General features: G+C 42.5%; 1 protein-coding gene across 7 annotated transcripts in view; it reads right to left on the bottom strand.

The window, feature by feature from the left end:
- Window positions 1–15,853, bottom strand: part of LOC114767867 (teneurin-3) — a 96,300-nt gene that overhangs the window by 50,135 nt on the left and 30,312 nt on the right. The gene's annotated exons all lie outside the window — the stretch shown is intronic.

The following is a 15,853-nucleotide window of genomic DNA, read 5'->3' as shown; positions in this document are numbered from 1 at the left end:
TGTATAGATAGCAAAATATATGCATCCCAAGCTCTTATTTCACTATATCAACATTATATACAGCCACATATCTTTCAACATTATTTGGGTAAATAAAATAATTTTTTATCATTTTAACATATATTTAAAAAAAATTCTTAACATTCATACATATCACACTAGCTATCCATAAATATTTGTACAACATGATGTAATTCAACATGAGGTAATATCAGACTACATTACAGTCACTTTATAAAAATGTAGATTTGTCCACACATGACTTGCGGTCTCTGAAAGCCATCAACAAACCAGCCGATGAAAAGATGGGCCCTCGCAGCCGTATTGTGGTGAAACTGTTAGACACAGAATGGCAGGCTGCACTGGGCCGCCTCCTCTTACATTCTGCGTGTGCAAACGGAGGGGAAAAAGGCCCAGAACTCAAAGAGCCACCGAAATCGGCATGACAGGTGCCATTCCGCATTGACGGCAGCTTTTGCTCGGCTCCGCGGAAAAGTGCATGAAGCCAAGCATTGCTAAGCTAACATGGGAGCCGCTCGACTCCCAGCACCCCCAGCCCAGACGGTTCAGCCGAGATCAGAGCGGCGCTGATCCCCGGGGCCGCTGGGACTCGCTCTCGCAGTCTGGCCTCCAGACTCGCGGAAAACTCTGAGATTTTCAGGACATAAATATTGCAGGCTTTTCTTTTTTGTTCTCCTGAGAGGGGAAGGGTAGGAGAGGGGACCGTTTCATTCAGACACCACCACGGTAACTTGTTTCTGTAGTACAGATAATACAAATCATGGGGCTACAATGTGTGCCGCTTAGCTTAGCATGTGGGCTATGTGTGGTGCCCGTGATGGGGATAAATTTGGACTTCTTTTATGCCAATAAGCTCTAAGGCTTTCTCTGCCCTTTAAACACCCGCAGCGAGATGCCGGGACTGATAAAATGCCAGTGTGTTTTATCGGCTCCAGCTTTGAAATCGGATCAAGACAGATGACACCATAACGAAATTCCTCAATGTCAAGTTGTCATACTGGGCGTTCAGGCGATGCTTTAGAGGACCCATTTTGATTAATATTGCATGGCATCGTTGAGACGACATCCTCATTTCACTCTTAGCACTGCCACTAAGACCCATCTATCAAATGTCGGCTTAGGGACTGTGCGCAATTTCCCCAAATGTCCAAATTATGCAAAAAAATTAAATGCCATCATGTGACTTTCTGTTTTATGCCAGCAAGTACCAAATTCCAATGGCTAATTGTATAGATGGACCAATCCACAATTTTTCCAATCAGATCCAATCCATTACTACAGATGCCAATACTTGTATTGGACACATTCCAATACAAGTAAACTTTTTTGGCTTTAATATTATTGCTAATATGGATTCACTATGTCTGTTAAATATCTCTCAATGCAAAGATCCCATTAGGGGTCACCACAAAGGAACAACTGGTCTCATTATCTGTATTTACTATATCAATATTACAACACAACACAAATTGACCAACTTGACAGCAGCCAGTTTATTGTCCATCTCTTGAGTGGCATGACAATAGGTCACAGTGTGCTCGGGCATGCTGTACAAAATGGAGGTTTTCAGAGCATAGCGCAGTGCTTGCCATGTTTGGTCATAGAAAAGACGTTCACAACAACCTCACTTAGACTAGAATGAGCCCTCATACATATGTCCTGTGATTGTCATTGTGAAACACTGCAGCACAGCACACGGTGACACCACGAAATGTGTCCTCTGCTTTTAACCATCACCCTGAGTGAGCAGTGGGCAGCCATGACATTAATACTTGACATTCGGGAGACGTGAAAAAACACACGTCACCTGGCATCATAGTCTGCACTGCCGTCAGAGGACCATCAGCAGATGTGCAACGATGACCTGAAAAAGATGTCACCTCAACGTGTCTGCAGGGTGGGAACAACCTAGTTTGGACTAGAATGAGCCCATATACGGAGGTCCTCTGGAGGTAAATACTGGCATTATTTAGATTACTTGTAGATTACAGAGTACTTGTGGTGGTTAGCAGATGGTTAGGAAAAAAGGAAGAGGCAACCTTTGGACAAAATTTCTTTACAATGAAGTGGAAAAGAATGTGTGGTTGAAAAGTGTGGTGAGAAATGCGGCCACTGTAATGGATGTAATGTGTTCTTCAGTCTTCAGTCTTCAGTTTGTACTATAAGTACTTGTACTATATTAAGTGGGTTAACTGGGAACTGCATTACTAAAATATTTATTTAAGTTTTAAATGACAAAACTAGACTAAAATAGTCATGGATTGTTCTGACTAAAATAAAACTATCTGACTTTTAGTCAACCGAAACTTGACTAAACGCAAAATGAGCATGGATGTGGCTAAGACTAATAAAAACAAAAATGACAGCTTGACGCAAAGACTAGACTAAAACTAAAATTAAGACAGGTAACCAAAAACCGCTAGGCCACCACTGCCTGCTAAACGCTGTAAAAATCTACATATAAAAAAATTCAAATGAGGTTGATTCGTTTTCATTTTATATTTATATCTTATGCTGTTTAACAGTGCTCTCTGATCACTATTTTCATATTCATGAAATCACAATTTTTATCTTATACACACATTCCTTCAATGCATTTGTGTTTAAAACTCATTCATTTAAATGGAATATTGTTTTTTATAGATTGAAGATTAATGAATGAAATACAGAATCTTGCAACTATGACTTTGAAGTCGGTGAAGGAGGCATTAGAAGGATGGAATCTTTGTCCTTATCATGTTTCAATGAAAAAAGGAAAGACTGAAAAGTTGAACCCTAGGCCGAAGCCTGAGGAAGAGGAGCCACCTGTCCAGGTGGTGAGCTACAGAGAGTTTGGAACGTAAGAGATGAAACAGTAGTGGGAGGAAATCAGTAGTGGTCGCGGGAAAGTGCTGTTGCCATAACAACCTGTAGGTAGCTATTATAGTTGAGAGGGGTGGGACGGTCCAACAGACTGGGTTCTAGTCACATTTAGAGTTTAAAGCAATAATGGCAACCCAACTGAGTACAGCTGAGTACCAGAAATCTCAGTAACCAGACATTGCACTATACAAATTAAGATTAAAATGCTATGCAGTGTGCACTATATCCCATTGACCTCATTAGCTTTTTTGCGGATCTTGTAATTTAAATATAATTGACGCAAACTTAACCTACACTTGTAAAACAGATAAATTTTTGGTATTTTAATTTTTTGTTCTATTTTCACAGTATGGCAGTCATTAACAACAAACTGATTTCTTGTTATATTGAAAAAAATATATATATAGATGCAGAGTCTCAACATAATATGATTAATTATATTAGATATAGAATATTTTTATTATATGAATTGCATTTTATTCCATTTGCGTAAAAACAAACAATGCACTTAAACTCTAAGTACGAATATACTCAAACACTTACAGATAATGCAGGTCACATCTTTCTGTTTTAGATGCTGTGGTGTTTACAATGCAACCACACACTTGTTTTCTGACATTGTAACAAAATTAGGTTGAGCACAAATCGCTCACTTTCAATTTGCTGCACCGACATGAATGGAAACAATTGAAAGTGAATTGTGAGACAGACTCTGCTTTCTCCCGTTTTGTTGAGGCAGCCCAAAACGTGTGATATGTTTGTTTAGTGCATGTCCCTGCTGCACTTGCTGACAGCCCGCTCTGCCGCTCTCCCTATTGACTTTGGCCACGCACTTTGCCAATCACTTGAGAAAATGGCAGAGTGGAAATGGCACTCTTCTGCAGTCTAACAGGCAACCGGAATCTGTAATTGCATTTCCTGTTAAAGTCATTTATGTCTGAGGAATGAAAAAATATAAGACCAGTATGTGTAAGTGAGACATTACAAAATATCGTAATATGTATTCATGTTCATATGTATATATGCTGTATATGTGTATACGTTATTTTCATCTGAACTGATCAAAGCTGGTTTCGCTCCTGCTTTCAGACTCTGTGCACTACCTTCATAACGGTGGCCTAGAGGGAAGGATGCGGACCCGGAATCGGATTCAAATCCCGATCTGCCAAGCTACCATGGAGGTGCCACTGAGAAAAGCACCGTCCCCACACACTGCTCCCCGGGTGCCTGTCATGGCTGCCCACTACTCACCAAGGGTGATGGGTTAAAAGCAGAGGACATTATTATTCTAACAAGCTGAAAATTAAATGACTGGTTATCATTATGCTGTTTCTGTTTCATATATACTGCCAAAAACAAGCCCCATTCACTGTCAAAACTGACCTGGCAGGCCTACAGAATCTGACATTTTTCTCCAGCCTTCCTCGTAGTGTACTGGTAAGATGGTAAAATCACTCTTCGGGTGCACACGCCGTATTTGTCTGAAACCGACTTCAAATGTTCCAAAAATCAATTAACTGCCCAGTTTAAATACAGATAATGAACATATTGTTAGTCCATAAGTCCAACCATTAATTGACAGTTATTATTTGATTATTTTATTCACATATAAGTCACATATTCTGTCTATGAATCTAATGAATGAATGAATCTACCGTTGGAATATTTTAACAGTCTTGCACCATAACCAGTGGATATACTCCAAACATAGCAATCCTTTTTTCGTGGCACATAGCCCAGCCAGCAACCACAAGATAACACAGAGAGACAATGATACGTTCCAGGATACAAATCAATTGAATGAGAACTGCAACTGCATCTCAGCGCTTCATCAGATCGAAACACCTTTTTTTTTTTTTTTTTTTGAACCTCAAAATATTCCTGGGTTCCACGTTCCTGCAAATGTTTTCTTGTACCGGAGCCAAGCTGTCCCGTGGACGCTGTCAATATTGTTAGGATTCATCAAGCTCGTGCTGACAACACCATGTCACATTCCTGGCATGGGGTTTTAGGGTTTCATCTTTTTGCATTCTGACAAGATCAACTCCTCCATCCATCCACTGGGCCAAAACAACAACTACCCCCCCCTCCCCATCCAGGTTTATTTCTCCAGCAGCTCAGTAGGTGGCTGTGGACATTCATAATTACAAGCTTATCTTTCAATCAGGTTCCGTGCACATCCTGACACTTGACCGACAATTGCCTGGCACGGCATTGAGCAACAACAAGCCACACAAGTGTTGTTCCGATGGGGGGGGGCGGCTAAAATCTCCTTGTCACATGTTTAGTCAGAGAAGGTCATGCACCCGGAGGGATTACCTTCTGTTTTTCATCAGTGTAACGCTTTAAAGAAAAGCAAAAAAAAAAACACCCCACAAGGTGAATAAAGTGTGCTTGGATCAACCAATTTAAATGCTAAATCTCACAAGGGGGATTACGGCTGTGGGTTAAACGCAGTCGCAAAGCAAATCAATTGTACCATTTGGAAATCCTGAAAGGGAAATTGAATGCTCCTCTGCCTTGTCATCCCACCCCCTTCCCTCAATAGATGTTGCATCAGCCATTTACAAACCTACTTTTGTCCTGAGGAAATAACAAACACTTGTACATTCTTCGCGAGCAACATTCATTTTGATCTCAGAGACGATTATTAAACGCTTCCAGCCCCCGATATACATTAACCTTAAATTCTTTCGGGCAGCAATGTGTCACTCTGAATTACAGTGACATTCTCCCACTTGAAAGAGTGGATTGTGACTTAAGTTACCCGAGAACGTATTTCCCCCCCATCCACTGTGGCATTAAATATTCAACAGGGGGTGTTAGGAATACATGCTGGCCTTTGGCAAAGACAAATGGCCGGTATGGTTCTTCTAACGTTATCATCATTTAACACACGCAGATAAAACCCCGAACAAGACCAGACCATTACCAGAATTACTTCTACTTATACATGCCGGCCACGATGTCAATGAGATCAACTGTATCCTTCTGGAAAATGCTAGCACAATCTCATGGTTTCCTGTAATAGCCTCGAATCATCAGACTCAACCATCCTTTAGATGGCCATAGAACTGCATGAAAAAAATATTAACACATTTTGAAGGGAAAAGAAAAACGATTGTCCCCATTGTGAAACACAGCACAGCACACGGTGACACAACAAAATGTGTCCTCTTCTTTTAACCCATCACCCTTGGTGAGCAGTGTGCAGCCATGACAGGTGTGTGGGGACGGTGCTCTGCTCAGTGGCACCTCAGTGGCACCTTTGTGGTTCGGGATTCGAACCTGCAGCCTTCTGATTACGGGGCCGCTTCCTTAACCGCTAGGCCACCACTGCCCCAGTGGTGCCAAACATATTCTACAGATTTGCGCCAAAGAGAACATGCTCAACAAATGGTAAATTTCTAATTTAATTATTCAGGGAAAATTAACGCTAATTAACAATCAGTACTTAGCAGTAGGTTTTTCATGATACTAAAATTTCAAACTTGATATCGATATCCAGGAAAGTATTCAATACTCCATACCATTTTCGATTCCACACACGGAGAAAAATTAGACAAGTGGTTTGCACCGAAATTTGTTGGTTGCAGCCCAGAATGGTTTTTCCCTCATTCTCTCTGTTTTGGTCTTCAGGGAGTGGAAGAACTTTTCCGGCCGCAACTTACAGGAGGCTCCATTGTTCAGACACTGGAGATCCTGCATTATCTACCAGGCCTTCGTCCAGCGCTATCCAGCTCTGCTTGGTTTAGACTGACAGCAGGCCATTGAGATCAGTGTGCTCAGCTGATTACGCAAACCTCCGGAGAGTTTGCCTGTCCTTCTTGGTGGCGATCCCAAACCCGAGGGGGATGCTACAGTTGAGGATGATGCAGGAGTAAAAGTGCATTCTAGCTAGCTTAAGATTAATTTCAACTTGCATTTTTCTTCCATTCTTGAGAATGCTCATATTTCATCAGAATCTGAGCAGGAGGTCTTGCATACATAGGCACACACACACACACACACACACACACACACACACACTTGTCTTATTGTGTGTTATGGCTCATTTAAATCAGCTGACAAAGCAGCAAAAAAATTCAGCAGGGAAAATTCCTTATCATCTCTCTACACACATGCGCTTGCCACAAAAAAATCCAATTGCGATGCTGTTGTCAATGGTGCAAAAAAAATAAAATAAATATATATATATATATACACACACACACACACACACACACATACACATACACACACACACACACAGTACAGGCATATGTTTGGACACTCATTCAATGTGTTTTCTTTATTTTCATGACCATTTACGTTGGTAGATTCTCACTGAAGCCATCACAACTATGAATGAACACATGTGGAGTTATGTACTTAACAAAAACAGGAAAAAATAACTGAAAACATGTTTTATATTCTAGTTTCTTTGCTCTGATTACTGCTTTACACACTCTTGCCATTCTCTCGATGAGCTTCAAGTGGTCGTCACCTGAAATGGTTTTTCAACAGTCTTGAAGGAGTTCCCAGAGGTGTTTAGCACTTGTTGGTCCAGCTCACCCCAAACCATCTTGATTGGGTTCAGGTCCGGTGACTGTGGAGGTCAGGTCTCCACTTTTTGTTAAGTACATAACTCCACATGTGTTAAATTAATAGTTTTGATACCTTCAGTGAGAATCTACCAACGTAAATGGTCATGAAAATAAAGAAAACTCATTGAATGAGAAGGTGTGTCCAAACTTTTGGCCTGTACACACATACACACACACACACACACACACACACACAAACAGACACACACCAAAAACAACAAAAAAGTGCAATTTTTCATTAATACTGTATAACGTATTTGTGTATACACAATGAATGTGCACTGCACCTCTCTGTTCCATTCCCCAACCTGGCCAATCTTGCCGAACACCCCATAAACCCACAATTAATAAACTGAGAATGTAATAGAGAAGTTCAGAGAAATCTAAACTGCGGTTCTATCAGGAGTAAATACAAAAATTCAAAAACTACAACTCTCATTTAAGTATAGTACTTAAGTGATGCCAGGGGAATGAGGGAAGTGAAGAAGCCACCTGCAGGAACAGCCAATTTATCAACGAAAAACAACAGTCTACCTTCCTATTAAGTGAATGATCACTGAACAAGTTTGACAGAGTTTGGCATGAAAAAGCTGAAGAGAGGTCTTCCTGATGTGGTGAGGAGGGTTAGTCCATGGGTTCTCCGCATTAGGTGGGTGTGGCTAGTGATAATGGGATGGTTAGTTACTTAGTTTTGGCCGTTTTAATAAGTAGGCCATGCACATCATTTTCAGATTGAAATCAGGGCCTCACGAATACAGATAATTAAAAAAGATCTAAAAAAAAAAAAAAAACGGTGCACTATTTGCTCTGTCCCAAATAACACACTTGGATTCAGTTCCACCCCTGGTATGTACAACCTTGCCTGGCCACCATTACCATAAAAGATAATTTGGACTCTACATGTCGACTTCAGACCATTAAATCAGGGCCCATGTTCTCCAAAGATATGACTGAGTTATGACCTGACCAGAGCCTCAACAAATTACACGTTATGGGGACAGAAATGAATAGCTTGATATATTGATGTGACTCTGCATTGGCTGCCGCTGCCAAGCCCCAATTCAAACCTTCAGACATTTAATTAAAAAAAATTCTTACAATCTGCTCAGATCAGCCAAAAACTGTCATTTCCGTGCATTGCTGTTCAGAACAGATTAGTTCAGGTTTGGACCCGACTCGAGTATCTCCCTTCGCCCTCCTCACTCTTTTCTATCCGGAGGTAAATGAAACTGCAGAAGCCCAACTTTTAAGTTGCGTCGCAGCAGCGCGAGGTAATCACAGCCTGCGCCGCTGTGTACCACTCACTGCATCGTAAATAATGAATATTCCGCCTCTTTCAGACATCCACCAGCGGCGGAGAACAGAAATAGCACAGCGCAGCACCAGACGAGCCGTCCGTGTCCAAACCGACAGTCGGACAGAAGCCGGTGGGGGAAAGGAGCGCAAAACGGAAGACGTTTCAGCAGACCCAATCAGCATCGCAGCTTGTCTGCCGTTCTCGCCCCAGTAACTGCGATGCCTCGATATGCCCTAAAGTGAATCAGCCCCCTGATTTTTTTTACTTACATTTTCTGTTACATCTTTATACTTGAAAGTGATATCAAAAGCCAGGGGCCCAAGCTGCGGGTTCAAACGGTGCAAGGGCAAAAATCGAAGCAGGTGCTGTAATGCCCCATGACACGTCTGGCCTGCAATTGATGGATGGCACCAAAGCGAATGGGGGATGTTGAGAAAGCCGGCCAAATTATTCTCAATGCTCTGGCCTGTTCCTCGTACGTGTTGGCGCCGGCCAACTGACGAGGAAAGTGGGGGGAGTGGGCTAAAAAAAAAAAAAAAAAACATATATAATCTTTAGAGTCTTCTTCATTAAGGAAATCAAAGAGTCTTATTCCCAGAGTGTGGCTCGGGGGCGTGGGGAAGGAGATCTCAGAAAGTCCCAGTATCAAGCAGCTAATTATGCCGGGGATCTGCGTAGTCACTCATCTGATATTCACGCTTCATTTCGTCCGGCTCATGACAGAGCTGAGTGTGAGGTTGCGTGTGTGTGTGTGTGTGTGTGAGTGTGTGTGTGCCTCTGCGTGACTAGGGCACCTTCTGAGGGCACTGCTCACTGGACAGGCCGACAGAAAAGTTACGCCAAAATAGCTGAAAGTTTATCCTAGTGCCGTGACTAGAGAAACAAACCATTTGCAGAAAAGATCACAGTCATCTGTATACAAGGCTAGAGATCATCAACGGGCCACGCCCCCCCCGACACAACACCACCTCAACGGCTCAATTTAGACCTCACACTCCCCACTAGCCAGTGTTTGGTCTTACTGTTCTCTCTGCGTTTGGTCCTTTACATTTTGAATAAATCATGTGTTACCTTGCACTTCACCTTGTCTCATTCCTTGTGGCTTTACAATATAGGATAATTAGCATTACCACAGCAATTATTACTCAGAATGCGTCTTTTCTATTATGGTTCTTTTCGCATGATCTGTTTAAAAATATATTGGCAACATTATTTTAGCATAAAGCTCAAATGTGAAGATTTATGTTCATGTTCAAACATTATATGTTAAAGTATTGTGGTTTGATCTTATAAATAAAGTCAGATATGCTTGTAACTTTCTACGTGAATAGAGACTCTGTGGCTATGTTCACAGTAACCAGGGTGACGACTGTGCAGACACCAAAAATTTATCTTTTCAAATCTGATTTCAGTCACTTTCACACCGTTTTTGAAGACAGATGGGTTTCAATTAGTCATATACAGATCATTAGTAACTAGGAACATGAAGATCTGTGCAAAATCTGAACTGAGCAATGAGGCTTGTAATGTTTGTGGAAATTGGCTGACTCTTTGTCACCATGTGTGCAGATCTCCAAATGCACAGGTGTGCACAGAAAACACCCTCTAACCCTAGAAAAAAAATATCTGAGAGGCGACCACGGGCAGATGATTTCAGATGATGGTTCATTACCGCAATAAACTGAGGAAGATACACAATGCCTGTCTAAAACAGCAATAAATGGGGGCGTCCGCTAAAATTGTCCAATTTCCTTCTCATTCTCTGTGCATGTTTCTGCTTGCGCCAAAGAAGTTGCTGGAAGTTTCATCATCGCATTGCATAAGGTAAAAATACTTTTTATTTATGATGCGTACAGTTTTTTTCTGTCTATTAAGGTAGTCTGGAAGGTATAAAATGTTCCCAATGGCAAAATTATTAACAGTGAAGCCATGATTTAATGGCAGCTAATTGAAGGCACTGCCAACACTGGCTTTCCTTCTCCCCAAATTGTCCCAGTGCCACTTTTTTCACACAGATAGCAATGAGCATCCAGATGTTGTATGGTTCATCAGAACAGACAACCTTCTTCCATTGCTCCATGGTCCAGATCTGGTGCTGGCATGCCCAACATAGGAGCTTGCGGTGGTTGGTCTGCAGCTACGCTGCCCCATGCATGGATTATGATCCACTGTGTGTTCTGACACCTTTGTGTAAGAATGAGCATGAACTGTGTTTCAACAACACATGTGCTTCTATAAGCCTTGTCCACCCATGTCCCTGCCACTGTTTTTCATTCCTTGGACCACTTGTGGCATGTCTTGGCCAATGCAGACAGCTTCAGTTGTGAATCTGGTCCTCGACAAAGTCACTCAAATCCTTACGCCGGTCTGTTTTTTTCTGCTGCCATCACATCAAGGACAAATTAACTTGTTGTATAAAATACGCCACCCATTGTGACAGGTATTTTTGCTTTAGTAACCAATTGTATGGCTAATCTGTGTGTGTGTGTCTGCAAAAAAAACACTTAAACAGCACAATGTAAGTCCACGTCAATCACACTTTTGTGAAATCAAACTGTCAACTCTGATTGACAATCAATTTCACATGATGTTGGGCAAATTGAATAGGCAAGCAGAGGAAATTATAGGCAATTACCAAGACATCCCCAATAAAGGAGTGGTTCTGCGGGTGGTGACTAGGGCTGTTGAAATTAATCGATGCATCGTGACACAGACGTGGACGATATTGCATCGAAATGCCGAACATCATCGATTACGTCATAATGAAATTTCTTGGTGATTTTCTGGCGGCGGTAGTGACTGTGGCTCCCTGATCTGAGTACAGCTAGGAGGTGGGAGTTTCACACTGCGCGGCTTGGCACCGCTTCACACCGAGGTCGTTTGTTGAACTTTGACCGCTGTGCTCCATGACATATTTTCGCACGACCAATAGAATCCAAGTGTCCTTTCTGACACTTCAAAACACACACAAAAAGAGGGAATGGAGGAAAAGCTGATCTTGTCATTCTACAACAGCCCGCAACCTTGGAGTAACAATAGACAACCAACTCTCCTTCTCGACTCACATCAGCAACCTTTCCTGCTCATGTAGTTTCCTTCTCTACAATATCAGACGAATCCGTCCTTATCTGTCAAGACAGGCCACCGAACTACTGGTTCAGTCCTTAGTAATCTCAATACTGGACTACTGCATCTCCCTATCTGGTCTACCTCTATGTACCATCCGACCTCTACAACTCATACAAAATGCAGCAGCACGACTGATCTTCAACCTTCCCAAGTTCTCCCACACCGCCCTTCTGCTACGTTCCCTCCACTGGCTCCCAGTAGCTGCACGCATCAGGTTCAAAATTCTGATGCTGGCCTACAAAGCCAAACATGGAGCAGCACCATCCTACCTCTCAGCCCTTATTACACCCCACACTGCACCTCGTATACTCCGAGCCTCCAGTACTGCTCGCCTGGTCCCTCCATCTCTGAAGGTAAAAGGAAAACATTCATCTAGACTCTTCTCCGTCTTGGCCCCTCGGTGGTGGAATGAACTTCCCCTCGAGGTCAGAACAGCTCAGTCACTGAGCACCTTCACACGGCAGCTCAAGACCTTCCTCTTTAGAGAATATTTAGATTAACTTGTAACCTTCTTATTGTCTTACTTATGTACAGAATCTACAACAAGAGTGAATAAAAAGATTGTATTCATAGTTGAGGGTCCTAATGAACCAGAACTGATCACTACATCAATGGTAACTTGAAAGCACGTTGTAAGTCGCTCTGGATAAGGCTGTCTGTGAAATGCCTTAAATGTAAATGTTGTCAGTCTCTGAGTGTTCAGAGATCTACAACATGACATCGTCTTACCGTTTAGAAAACCACACCACTCCCCTGCGGCACGCGCAGCACGTTCGGCCTCAAAGCGGCTTTAGATTTTCTCCAATGATTAGAAAAGCAGTCTATGTTTAGTCCGTGCTCATCTCACTTCCTATGCTTTCTGGCTGGTGTTTTGGTCACTTTTGAATGCTGGCAGTGCTTTCACTCTAGTGGAAGCAGGAGACGGCGTCTACATCCCACACAGTTGGCTCAGGTAGTGCAGCTCATCCAGGATGGCACGTCAATGCGAGCCGTGGCAAGAAGGTTTGCTGTGTCTGTGGCTACCAGGAGACAGTACATCAGGAGATGTGGACAAGAAGGAGTGATTTTGTTGTCAGCACATTCAACTATGTAAAGAACAAAGTATTTAATAAGAATATTTCATTCATTCAGATCTACGATTTTATTTTGTTGAGCAGTGTAAAAATGGAGGGTTTCACTTTAATTTCATTGATTAATAGATGATTATTCTTTTTGTATTCTTTTTCCTTTTGAAGTTTTTTTTCTTGAAACAATGATTATTTCTAAATGACTGCATACCTTTGAATGGTAGTTAGTGTGTGTGTGTGTGTGTATTTGGTTAATCCTATTTGCAGTTTGGGTTCTTTCACTGCTTTGACTGTTATCTAATTGACTGAATATTTAAACTCCTTCAAAATATAAAGGCCCTCCGTGGTTCACCCAGGTATGTTGGACACCATTATCCAAGGGATTCCCCTGCATGTGTCAAAACAGGGACAATTCTTCCTTCCCCCGGAGCATGATGCAAAATACAAATGTAATTACCAGACACCAATGATGAACGACCAAATAAACACAGGGGAAAGTCAAATTATGCATGAGACAAAAATGAATAAACATGCATCTAAAAATACCAAGAACACAGTACTGACTCCACACGTGTAGCCATCATAATGGCGAAAATGAAGTGACATAAGAAAAAAAAAATCCAACCTCGCGACCCACACCATAAATCAAATCCCGCACCCAATCCCGAGGAGGAGGGCGCCTTACACAACAACGACGGATCAGGAAGTGCGGCAGATTGAGTTTGCGTGCGAGTGGCCCTGTCATCTGTGAATGTATGTGCGCTACAGCTGGGTGACCCGCCGCGACACGCCGGTTCATTGCCGGTTGATGTATCTCTCCTGCTTTCTCCGGTTGCCACTCAGCACCAGCCTATTACTCTTCGCGGGAGCGGCTCGAGCTCCCCTAAGCAGTCCAATCCGTCACTGCCACGGCCGCCCTAATGCGGCCTGAGACGTTCAATCAAACGCGCAGCACGTGGCCGAACGGCGGGGCCATCCCATTCTCCTCAGACGTCGGCCCTTGTAAGCTGTTCCCAACAATAAATGCCAACAAACCTCTGCGCCCCCTCGCTGTTTATGTCACTGTTTCACCACGTTCTCCTCTTTTTGCCAAATAAGGAACCCCCTCCCCTGCACCCTCCCCTTTGGTCTCTTCTTCTATTCGCTCGACAGGATTACCGCTGTTCTCACGCCCTGTTTCTCCGAGCGGCGAGATGCTCCCAGAGCCCACAGGACCACGCGAGAAGCCAGTCGCCTCTCAGTCTGTGCAGTGTTCCTGACACCGGAATGACCTAAATGTGTCAGATTCCAAATATTATAAATGTTTGAAAGGCTTCCCTTCCTTTTCCTGCCTTGTTTTTTGGACTTTTTCTTTTTCAGCGCACACCAACGGTCCGCATATATATATATATATATATATACACATTTACATCTCGTGTGAGGGTCTGGCCATTATTCAAATGTATGATGAAATATGCCGCACGCTTCCTCGATCCGGTTCAGCAGAGTTTGATCTGCATTCTGTGTCAGCACCTTGTTCCAAAGATTTATGCAGGTATAAGTGGCAATCTTCAGTCGGGGTTACTAAAGTGAAACATCTATTTGCACGAACGTTCTCGCTGGCGGCCGCAAACGAGGTGTTCAGTGTCGCAAGGGTTACAGAGACCGCTGTAACGTGAGATATGGAGCAGGCAAAAAAAAAAGTGTATTCAGACTCTATTCAGGGCCATGCTGATTGAGCCATAAAATAATGTGTGTACTTAATTCATGTTAATCACACTGCGGTGACATTTACGGAAAGCATAATAATGTCAACGCAATAGGTGACCCCCCCCAAAAACATCCCACCACGGCCCTTATCTTAATGCATAGCGGTCTCTGAAGTCTCCTAAGACAGGAAAACCAATAGAAATCAAGGGTAACATTTCACTGCCAAGCTAGACATTTACATTTCATTACATTTACATTTACGGCATTTATCAGACGCCCTTATCCAGAGCGACTTACAATCAGTAGTTTCAGGGGACAGTCTCCCTGGAGCAACTTAGGGTTAAGTGTCTTGCTCAGGGACACAATGGTAGTAAGCGGGATTTGAACCTGGGTCTTCTGGTTCATAGGCGAGTGTGTTACCCACTAGGCTACTACCACCTAGGCTACTAGACTGTCCAGTACATCCAGTTGGGATGTAAATGAACACACGGAACCGCAAAATGGAACACAAACGCGACGTATCTGTGTTCAGTCCATGCTACAAGGCAGATCTGGCTGTTTCTCAATCTGTTTAATAGGTCCATTATGTATCTGATACGTCACAGTGTTCTGGGTGTATGTTTAAGACTGGGACATTCAGAGTGTTCGCGAAAATCATAACCCGCCATGTTGCGCCTTGATGAACTGGTTAGTTCAGAGAAGCAGAAACGACATTATACTGTTCTCTGCGACTCTGTGACAATAAGTCCTACAAATTCCACCCATGTGTCCTCTTGACCCCCAACCTGAAAAATTTGATAACATGTTTAAAATACATCTGGTGCCTGCAGATGTATAATATTCGTATTGATAAGTTTTATTGGCGTGGATGTTGATATGCCAGTTACCAATTGTTGGATTTTAACTGGAATTTCCCATTTCCCATCAGGGAGACTGTCCCTGTAAATACTGATTGTAAGTCGCTCTGGATTAGGGCATCTGATAAATGCTGTAAATGTAAATGTAAATGTATCTCACATATTTTGTCTCTGGCTCTGTTACCACGTAACTAGTAATAAAAACCTAAAAAGTCATATGTCCACTAGGCAAAATGTAATAATGCATCTAAACAAAATGCATCTTTGAGATTTATCTAAATAAATAATACAAATAAGATACAATTGACAGAAACAATTGCACACAACAAAAAGTGTCATTCGTTT

The sequence above is a fragment of the Denticeps clupeoides genome, chromosome 18, assembly GCF_900700375.1.
Source record: "Denticeps clupeoides chromosome 18, fDenClu1.1, whole genome shotgun sequence".
Classification (NCBI taxonomy): Eukaryota; Metazoa; Chordata; class Actinopteri; order Clupeiformes; family Denticipitidae; genus Denticeps; species Denticeps clupeoides.
The sequence above is the reverse complement of the archived record's forward strand: the minus strand, read 5'-3'. Positions and strand labels throughout refer to the sequence as shown.